The sequence below is a fragment of the Myotis daubentonii genome, chromosome 5 (genome assembly GCF_963259705.1).
Source record: "Myotis daubentonii chromosome 5, mMyoDau2.1, whole genome shotgun sequence".
In the NCBI taxonomy this organism is placed as follows: domain Eukaryota; kingdom Metazoa; phylum Chordata; class Mammalia; order Chiroptera; family Vespertilionidae; genus Myotis; species Myotis daubentonii.
In genome coordinates, this window is record NC_081844.1 from 75,538,250 (window position 1) to 75,549,058 (window position 10,809).

The window sequence follows — 10,809 nt, forward strand, 5'->3', positions numbered from 1 at the left end:
TCCTGGTCAAAAGAGTCATCTTCAGTATCTTGTACTATGTGTCAATTATTAATGTTATTAATTTCTCAATGATGTGCTTCTGTCACTATGGTGGTGTTGACACTAAGTAGTCATCTGTTTAAATTGACCAAGACTCACTGGAAATCACAGCATCTTAGAATCCTCAAAGACTAGGAAATGTAGTACAGTTCTACAGGGAGTAGTTTTGGAGGGGGGGGGGGCTGAGTAAACACAACACTTTTGCTTGTTTTTGTTTGTTTGTTTGTTTGTTTGTTTTGAGAGGGAGAGAGAGAGAGACATCAATTTGTTGGTCCACTCATTTTTGCTTTCATTGATTAATTCTTATATGTGCCTTGACTGGGGATCGAACTGGCAATGTTGGCATATAGGAACCATGCTCCATCCAACTGAGCTCTGCAGGCATACGCAGAGGCTCAGGTACAGTAACTTCCTAAGGAAAACTAGAAGAATATTTGCAGGCTCAGAGCACCTGTCGTTGAGAACAGGAGAATTGTGTATGTACTCTTTGATTATTGTGAAATCCCAGCCTCAAACTAAAACATTATCACAGTGTCAATAAAGGGTTCCTTTTCCTTCCCAGACAACAAGCATGTGAAAGGAGAGGAAGCCCCTTTGGCTGCTGTGTAGGAAACTAATCATAGAAAGGTCGCAATATTAGAACTTCTACAAGTCAACTTGTTTGGTCAACAATCTCACAGACCCAAGGCAGTAATGATCATGGAAGTTGGACCAAGAGGAAATATTTTAACCATGTACACAGAAAACTGATTAGTATTAGAATAAAGGGCTTTAATCAAATGTCTCACTTCACTTTTTGAACCATGCCACAATAAAACAATCTTAAAATATAATAAAACAACTTTTTAATATTTCACCATGCTCACTCCATACAAATGTATAGGCCTAAATAGTGCATATTATTATCAGTAAAGAGGATACAGAGTGAGTTCATCAGTTTCCCTCTCAGTCCCATTACCCATAGAAAGTTATTAAATGGACCCTTAAGTACTGTGTGGACTTATATGTGTGCTAATCTAGGCAGAGAAACTCTATGCTTTGAATCCTAAGGTAATTTTAATCATGCCACACCCTTGGCCACCCCTAAGGATAGAGTGCCCCATGCTGAAGCCAATAGCTCTGCTGAATATCTACCACAGGTCAGTGGATATTTGTCAAAACCTCTGGACTGAATGCAGAGGGATACTTGGTGCCTTCATGGTACAAGCATTCCTCAGAAATCTGGGAAGAAGATCAGGGATGTTAACTTTTGGTTTTCAATTTATTCTGGACAGGGCTAAGGCAAGTCTTGAACTCATATCTATGTGAATGTCCTACAGTCTTCATGAAATATTCAGAGACTTGAGGTTCAGAAGGATACAGGGCTACTAATACCCTCTGGGCACTCCAGAATAAATTTCCTGACTAACTTCCCAAGTCTATAATTTGCTCCAGAAGGACAGATAACATTTCCTCCTGACTTGACTATAGTTTAGTCAAAGCATTTGGAAAGAACATAATGCTTTTCTTGAAGTTTTAAGTCAATATTATATGCAAGACTTTGAGTCCAAGTTACCTTGGTCTATCTTTTCATTCATTCTCCATTTACTAAACCATTCATTCAGTTGGCTGATCAACAGATATATACTGAGAGCTGCTTTATCTGCAATAGGAGATATAAAGAATAGTGGACAGCCTCCATTTAAGTGGAAGAATTATAAACCTCATACACACAACAAGGCCATATATGAGAACAGACATTGCTGTTGATTCAGCCAATGGAGAGACCACTGTGTGTAGAGCAGTCAAGGAAGATTCAACTGGGAAAAAAAATGATCACAGGGCTTAGCTTGGACAAGTGATTGACATATGAATAAGCAGACACAATGTGCAAGAGTGCTAAGGCGTGAATGCATGATCAAATCTGTTGCAAATGGTCCTGATATGGGTGTAATTGGAAATGTGTGCTGGAACTGGACTGGAAATCCTTGAATACCAATTTGGACTTAATCTTTCAAGTAACAGAGAAGTTCTAAATGTTCTTGAATAATGGAATTATAATATCTTTGAACCAGAAGCACCTTAGAGATCTAAGTCATGCTTTTGAAAAATCAATATGAAATGATGGCTGGCTAGATAAGGGGACAGGGAGCCAGAGGGTGAGGAGGTAAGAGAGAGGTGATCATTTAGAGCATTGAGTTCAGAAGTCAAAAGGAGGAGTCTCGTATGAGAGAAATTACGAAGTAAGAATTGACAGACTTTAGTGGCAGATCATGAGATGTAAGAAAGAAGGAGTCTAAGATAGCTCAAAAATTTCAACCACAGGTGAACACACAATGGTGGCACACACCATTAGACAACTCTATTGGGAGAAGGGGGCGTGGATAACGATGACACAGTGAAGTTCAGCTGAGGTGAGCAGGGTATCCAAGTGCATTTACACTAAGTGGTTGGAGTTTTATGACTGGAATTCAGAAGTGTTCAAAGCGAGGGATGTGGATTTGGAATTCATTTGTGTAGAAGATTCTGCCAACATTGAAATTATGGTCTGAGAATAGCCACTGACTTCTGAGAAGCCACAGATATTGTGGCTCTTTTATGTGGACATACAAGAAAAGCATTCCTTATGTTTTTGTTATCCTGTGAGGAAGAATATATTTCAGAATAAGTACAGTTCCTCAGAAATCACATAAATATAATAAGCTCAGTATGTATAATGTGGAACAATAAGGCTGATTCTTATTTGTCTTTGCATTCCCTGTGGCTTACACACAATGGGTTGCTCCTGAAATACTCGATGATTAAGTTAAAATGAAAACTAGCTTTTAAGATAGTTAATATACCCTGAAAGGGCATTGGGAAGCCCTGGCTAGTGTGGCTCAGTTGGTTGGGTGTTGTCCGTGCACCAAAAGGTTGCCGGTCAATTCCCAGTCAAGGACACACGCCGGGTTTCGGGCTCGATCCCCAGTATGGGGGGTATAGGTGGCAGCGAAGCGATGTCAGCTCCCACATGGAAGTTTCTCTCTCTTTCAAAATCAAAAAAAGGGCATTGGGAAGATTACAATGCTCAATTTTTATCCTAAGCACCCTTTGTTAAGAATATAGTAAAAAAGCCCATAGATGTGTGTTTTTTAACAAAAGGAATGAAAAAGATAAGAATTCTTCCTTTTGTACCTTAATTGGTTATTAGTAACAGTTTCTGGAACCAAAAAAATAAAAACCCACTCTTTTTTTTTTATTGTCTGAAGTTTTACATATGTCTTCTTTTTCCCCAGTTGACCCTTCTCAACCCCCCACCCCCCCAACAACCCCCCCTCCCCCCCAGCCATTCCCATCCCGGGCAAGCCCCCACGGCCCCAGTGTCTGTGTCCATTGGTTATGCTAATATGTATGCATAAGTCCTTTGGTTGCTCTCTTACTCTTGAATCATTATATTGTCATTATAAATTTTCCAAGGCAGTCCTTAAAGCTATTCCATAAAATTTAGCATCTGGTTATATATTCTGTTTCTTCGTCAGTGAAGTCATAGAATCAAATTTTTAGAACTGGAAAAACCTTAGTGCTTATCCACTTCCAATGTTAAAGTTTTAGAATGCTAAAAGCTGTTTCACATCTACGGGTCTTACCTCCTATGTCTTATCACTCAACTCCAAACTGTACATTCACAAAGTCTATATTCTTTGCTTGTATTATATTCCCCATGTTAGCAGAGTGTTCAGTACATGGTATTTAACAAATACTTATTGACTTACATGTGAATCTGCCAAATAAGCCCTAAGCATGCACGCACACACACACACACACACACACACACACACACACCCCCCACACTATAACTTGCTCAAAATAGGGATTAGGAAGTCTTTTTATTTGGGCATTAATTAAATCATTAAAAAGTACTGGTGTCAGTGAAGGTTCTAGGCTTTACAGAAAGCGAGGTAACAAAGTAAATGCTATCACTCACAGGAACTTGTCTGAAAATATTGCCAAGATTGAAAAAAAAAGTTAATAGTAAGTGATTAGGTTTACACTAAATAACCATTGGAATCTTTTGTCCATATATTCTGATTCACTGTTTTTATAGTTTAATTTACTAGTGTCTATACAGAGACCTACTTACAGATTACTCTAGAAATCAGGATTTAGCAAAGCCTCAACAAAATCTCTAGATCCCTGTGTAACTATCAAACAGGCTGTGGAAATGAACCAGCAGCCGTTAGAGATCTCACTCACCTCGGGTGCATCCTGCTGGCATTTTGCTCCCGCACGGAAGGAGTGAGAAGACCAGCAGGAGCATCCGGTGGACGGTGGACGTTTCTCAATCACAGCAGCAAAACCAGTGGCTGGCTCCAGCATAAGGCCAAGTTTCTCCTACCTCCCACAAAGGAATGATCCGACAAAAGGAAAGCCAGTTTTACAGAATAAACACTATGTCGTTTGGATTATATTGAACACACACACACACACACACACACACACACACACACAATGCTCAGAGGGTGTGAAAGCTCTTCAGGAATGACCTGTAAATTTCATTAGCACAACCTCAAACAAAGCATTCACAAGGTTTCAAATCAGATTGCAGAATCCAGTAAGGTGTTGGCAGCTGCCCTGACTCATTCATTTTACGGTGCTGCTCTGCCCTGCTGTGGGAACACTGAGAAGTGCATGAGAAGACGGTGCTCAGAACTCAGAACCAACTGCTATACATGGGTTTTTTTTCAGAGAAACAGGCAAAGCACAAATAAAAAACAGAGGCCTCTCTTTTCATAGGAAATCCACATTAAATATTCATATTTTCTAGGTATGTGTTACTGACTGCAAAAGGAGAAGCTAAAAATGACTTAGAGGGCAAGTGATTTGCAAATGTCAGATCGTTTTTAATTCATCCACTTATAAAATTGAATTTAATGTTCCTGAATATTTATCTTCTAATTTTTCCAAAAATTGACTGGTGTAGAAAACATGGTATGGGTTTAAATGGGAAAAGCAAGGGTAACAATAATAATTAACATTAATTGAGCAATTACCATATGTCAGGCACCAGGCAAATAAATAGTAATTCATTTAATCTTTACAACAAAGCCATGAGATGTGTACTAGCTCTTTATGCTTTTCAGAGTGCTTTCACATAAGCGTTTTCTATTGCTCCTCACCCAGTGCTCTGAGGCAGACAGGGAACTCACAGCACGTAAGACACCTTGAAGACCTTGAAGTGGACAGGTGGGCCCCAGAGCACTGCTCAAATAAGTCACAATCTGAGTCCAAGTCCCTAACTCCCAAGGCATCCTTTCTTTTACTTACACAAATAAAGATGTTGGTTTATACCTCTAAAGAAAAACCACCAGAAACCAAGATGGCGGCATAGGTTAACGCCGGAGATCGCTGCCTCGAACAACCACTTCAGAGATACAACTAAAGGACGGAACGGACATCATCCAGAACCACAGGAAGGCTGGCTGAGTAGAAATTCTACAACTAGGAGGAAAGAGAATATCATACCCAGACTCAGAGGAGGCGCAGTGCTGAAGTGAAATACTCAGGTGCGGAGTGCGCGCGGAGCGGGCTGGCGGTGGAGGGCGCGGTTGTTGTTTTCAATCGGGAGGGAGTTTCAGACTCTGAGCTCCAGATCCGGGCGAGTCTCTAGGGACCCAGACTCAAACGGGAGAAGCGGGACTGTCTGGCTTCGGTCGGAAATCCAGGGCAGCTTTCTCTCCGAGGTTTGCAGTGGTTGCTGGGACTCTGTTAGGCAGAGCCCCTAGGGATGGAACTGAGAGCAGCCATAACTGCTTGCTCCGCCTGCCCTGTAGATCCCCTGGGACCCGCCCCGCCCAAGCCCTGCACAGAGCCATTTGCCAGATAGCCTCAGGCAAACGCTAGATTAGCACTGCCCTAGAGTTCCAGCACAGAAGTTCTCCCACTGCAGACACAGCTGACTCTCAAAGCCAGTTAGCCTGGAGGTCAAATCACCCCCGGTATTGCCGACAACAATCAAGGCTTAACTACAACAAGACTGTGCACAAAGACCACTAGGGGTTGAACCAAGAAAGCATAAAAAATGCGGAGACAAAGAAACAGGACGCAAATGTCAGAATTAGAGGATATAGAGCTTAAAACCACACATTTAAGGTCTTTCAATAATTTTCTAGAAACTGCTGATAAATGTAGTGAGATCCTCAAGAAATCTAATGAGACCCTCGATGTTGTGATAAAGAACCAACTAGAAATTAAGCATACACTGACTGAAATAAAGAATATTATACAGACACCCAACAGCAGACCAGAGGAGCACAAGAATCAAGTCAAAGATTCGAAATGCGAAGAAGCAAAAAACACCCAACTGGAAAAGCAAAATGAAAAAAGAATACGAAAATAGTGTAAGGAGCCTCTGGGACAGCTTCAAGCGTACCAACATCAGAATTATAGGGGTGTCGGAAGATGAGAGAGAGCAAGATATTGAAAACCTATTTGAAGAAATAATGACAGAAAACTTCCCCCACCTGGTGAAAGAAATAGACTTACAGGTCCAGGAAGCGCAGAGAACCTCAAACAAAAGGAATCCAAAGAGGACCACACCAAGACACATCATCATTAAAATGCCAAGAGCAAAAGACAAAGAGAGAATCTTAAAAGCAGCAAGAGAAAGAAACTCAGTTACCTACAAGGGCGTACCCATACGACTGTCAGCTGATTTCTCAACAGAAACTTTGCAGGCCAGAAGGGAATGGCAAGAAATATTCAAAGTGATGAATACCAAGAACCTACAACCAAGATTACTTTATCCAGCAAAGCTATCATTCAGAACTGAAGGTCAGATAAAGAGCTTCACAGATAAGGAAAAGCTAAAGGAGTTCATCACCACCAAACCAGGATTATATGAAATGCTGAAAGGTATCCTTTAAGAAGAGGAAGAAGAAGAACAAGGTAAAGATACAAATTATGAACAACAAACATGCATCTATCAACAAGTGAATCTAAGAATAAAGTGAACAAATAATCTGGTGATCATAATAGAATCAGGGACATAGAAAGGGAATGGACTGACTATTCTTGGGGGGGAAAGGGGTGTGGGAGATGCGGAAAGAGACTGGACAAAAATCGTGCACCTATGGATGAGGACAGTGGGTGGGGAGTGAGGGCGGAGGGTGGGGCGGGAACTGGGAGGAGGGGAGTTATGGGGGGAAAAAGAGGAACAAATGTAATAATCTGAACAATAAAGATTTAATTAAAAAAATAAAATAAATTATGTATATCAACTCAAAAAAAGAATTCTGAAGCTGACTTAAAGCAGGAAAAATGTCTTCTGACTTGGCCAAAAATATGACATGTATTTTGTATCATTTAAAATTTGAAGGATAAGTCTATAGGGGGCCCTTTGTTGTCAACTGTTCCAGCCAAACTTCCCAAGTGTTTGTTGAAGTATCTCCACTTGACCAGCAGAGGGCACTTTACACACCTCTACATTGCATAGGGAGCAAATGCAGATGATGCAGAAACACAGTGTCCACTCAATATCAGGAAGAACCCTGAAGATCTTTTTGAAATTCACAAAAATATAGAAAATATGGGCTGTGCCACGAGGTTTCATGTGGGAAGTTATGAGTGTGGGTGAAGTCAAATAGGGAGAGAAATGCATTGTACAGATCATCGGCACACTTCTCCCATTCCTTTCCCTTTCCCAGCTAAAGAACAGTTACACCTTTTTACTCGTAGTACAGACGCCATTTTCAAATCTTTTGGTTGGCTTTTTTCTATCCCATATTTACTCTTTTTTTAAAAAGCCTGGGACACCTGAACCAAGGATAATGCATCATATCTCATTTAAGAGTATAAATTACTGCTAAAACTATCAGAAATGCTCTGAGAGGGAGCTGCTCCTTTCGGCACTGAGCTGCATTGTTTCCAACCTCCCAGGAGGAACATGGGAAAAATATTGTGCCTGATTTGGTCTTGGCAAACTCACTAGCCTGAGGCTGTGCTGTTAAGGGAAACACACCAGTTGAAATATACTTGTCTACATCTGTTTTCATAAGAGGTGATTAAGACATATTTTCTCATGGGGACTACAGCTACTAACTTTTCTTGAGGCTTTAATTTTTGCAAAAGCATGAATGTTCTAATATACACCCTGTGTCTCTTCCATTTTTATTTATTCTTTTGGCTCCAGTTTAGTGTCAAAAAGATGAGAAAGGATTGTGTGTGCATGTGCTCCCACAGTTTTCTAAGTAAACTTCTTTCATCCTTAGAGAAATACAACCCTTTGTAAATACTTTCCATACAGTGTTAATAGCCTTTGTTTGCCTTCTATTTCTCTCTGCCTCTGGCACACTTTTGCTCTCCTTTGCCCTAAAGTTGACAGGTAAAGAGGGAATGGGGTCTCCTAGCAGCAGTCCCTTGAGATAAAGGTGCACTCAGTGAGTCCTCACCCAAAAAGGATCATAAACTGACTGGGGTACATCAACCTGATTATCCCTAAGCTGCCTTGGGTTCTGTGTTCGCTCATGTGTTTTGTTGTAGCTGCACCATGTGTGAGTCCTTGTGCCATTTTCTTTTGTCTGTTATTTTTCTTGATGACCCTGAGCTATGGCTTCCTCCTCAGTTCCCACACTATTCCGCCTTTGTGGTTTTTCTCATCTTGCCGATGTAGGCCTCAAAGCAGAAGTGGCAGAAGAGCACAAGGTAGCTGAGGTACATGAGTGAGCACCAGAAGATGTTCTGAGAATAATGCTGGTCATGCTGCATCCAGTAGCTCAGTAGTTAATGACACAGCCCATCAGCATCTGAGTGATCTGGGACAAGGTGATGAACATGGCAAACTTCCAGGAAACTCGGAAACCCGCCGCTTGTAAGGCATAGTAAGCGTACATCACAGCGTGCACGCCGTAGTTCATAGTCATGAACTAACCACCCCTGGCAACCATGTCCTTGTAGGAGTACCAGGAGTACAGGAGCACAGTGATGTGGTGGTACCAGTGCAGGAAGATCAGCTTCTGCTTCCTCAGAATGATGAATATTGTATCTCCCAGTTCAGGTGCTTTGCTTAGCACAAATGCATAAGACCAGAATTTGCTGACAGGTCCATTGTAAAAACTCTGGTCACAAACTGCGTCAGGCCTTTGGTCATCAAAATGTACACCCTACAAGCACCAGTTCGAAGAGCACGGGATATGCTGAAGACTGCGAGGGTGAGAGACCAGAGTACTCATGGCTTCCTCAGCTCAAACTTCACCCATCTGTTCATTAGGTGCTGACCACCAAAGATAAAGGCAGCATACAGAGCAGAGAACAGGAAAGATTTCTTCCAGTTTTCCTGCGTCCATTGGGTGGCTTCATTCTCGTTGAATTGCTTTTCGAATTCATATTCTTGTAAAGTCAACACTGACATGTTCATTGGAGCTGATCTTCCGAGTCGCTATGTGTTCTTTAAACGTGGGGCTAGGAGGCCAGCAGAGCTCCTAAATCACTTGCCAGCTTGGGATGCTGAGGCTGAGTCGACATACCTCTTCACCTTCTTTTATTCAGTTCCCCCACCCCCTCGGCCAACCTCCCCTCTTAGATCTGTCGATCTGTTCCATGTGTCCATGCCTCTGTGTTTAATACTTATACATAATTGTTTTCATTTGGTTCTCTTTGCATTTGATTGTAACCTTTACTTTTTAATCTTTTAAAATTTACTTTAGCTCCTTAACTCTTGAGTGTTTCCAGCATTTCTCTATTCTGTCAATAGTAGAAAGTGCTAGCTTTGCCTGGTAACTTATGTTTTTACATTTCTGAGATGGTCCCAATATACTATTTGGGATCTCTTGGCATATTCTGATATGTTATTGCAAAGAAAGAAATGCAAGAGGTGCACGAAAGAGAGAGGATTGGGCATGAAAGAATTCCCTTTTCTTCTGAAAGACAGAGGCACAAAAATAACTGCAGTTTATGAGGAGTAATTGAGAAAGGATCTTCAAGCAATCAAGAATCCAAAGAGGCTGCCTCAACTTACAAGGGAGGCTCAGTAGGTTGGGAATTTGGGGTGGTCCGAGTCAGCCAAATTCCCCAATATAGCTCAATCCAGATATTCAGATACCACTCTTTCCTGATCAATAACCTAACTTCCTCATATACGGCCAGGCAGTCCATGAATTAAAATAAAAGTTAGCAACATTGAGGACCAAATGTTGTGTTAGGCTTACAACTATTTGAATTCTTCAGCTGTAAGAGCTTATGTCTTTTTGAAAACCTCATTAATTTTTATAACACAGTCATAGAGATCCCTTAGGTTTTGATTGATAAACTAATAATTTAGAAATCTTAGCTTGCTATTCTTTCTTTAGGATGTTTAGCAATATTAGAAGCAATGACAACACCTCAATAATCCTTGAGTTCTACCTACTCTTCATACCACCTATGGCAGTAGCACTTGGAAGCCCAAAGGGTTGACTTCAGTTGGCATATCAGTACTTGTGACCCATGGAATAATTTAATTAGCTACTTTGCTACTATTTACCCTGGGCTGTGAAAATTCAGTTCCTCAATGTTAGCTGGATTCTCTTCGCCTTTATCTCAAACCAGGTAATAACGAATCTCAGCTTTCCAGCCACCCTGCCAACCACCAGCACCTTTCCCTGAGATTCTATTGCCTACAACTAACCATTCCTGGTAAAAATTTACCCGGTAGTTAATCTCTTGGAACAATATTTAATGGTACCTCCAGGTTAACTGAGAAAATAGGCAAGAATAAAGAGAAGCTATGCAAATAATACCTAGTCACAAATAGAACCAGAAAGCTGCCTGTTGGTACAC

The 10,809-nt window shown here is 41.1% G+C and overlaps 1 pseudogene; it reads right to left on the minus strand.

The window, feature by feature from the left end:
- Window positions 1-7,276: 7,276 nt before the first annotated feature.
- LOC132235609 (elongation of very long chain fatty acids protein 6-like) lies at window positions 7,277-9,736 on the minus strand (annotated as a pseudogene).
- Window positions 9,737-10,809: the final 1,073 nt, after the last annotated feature.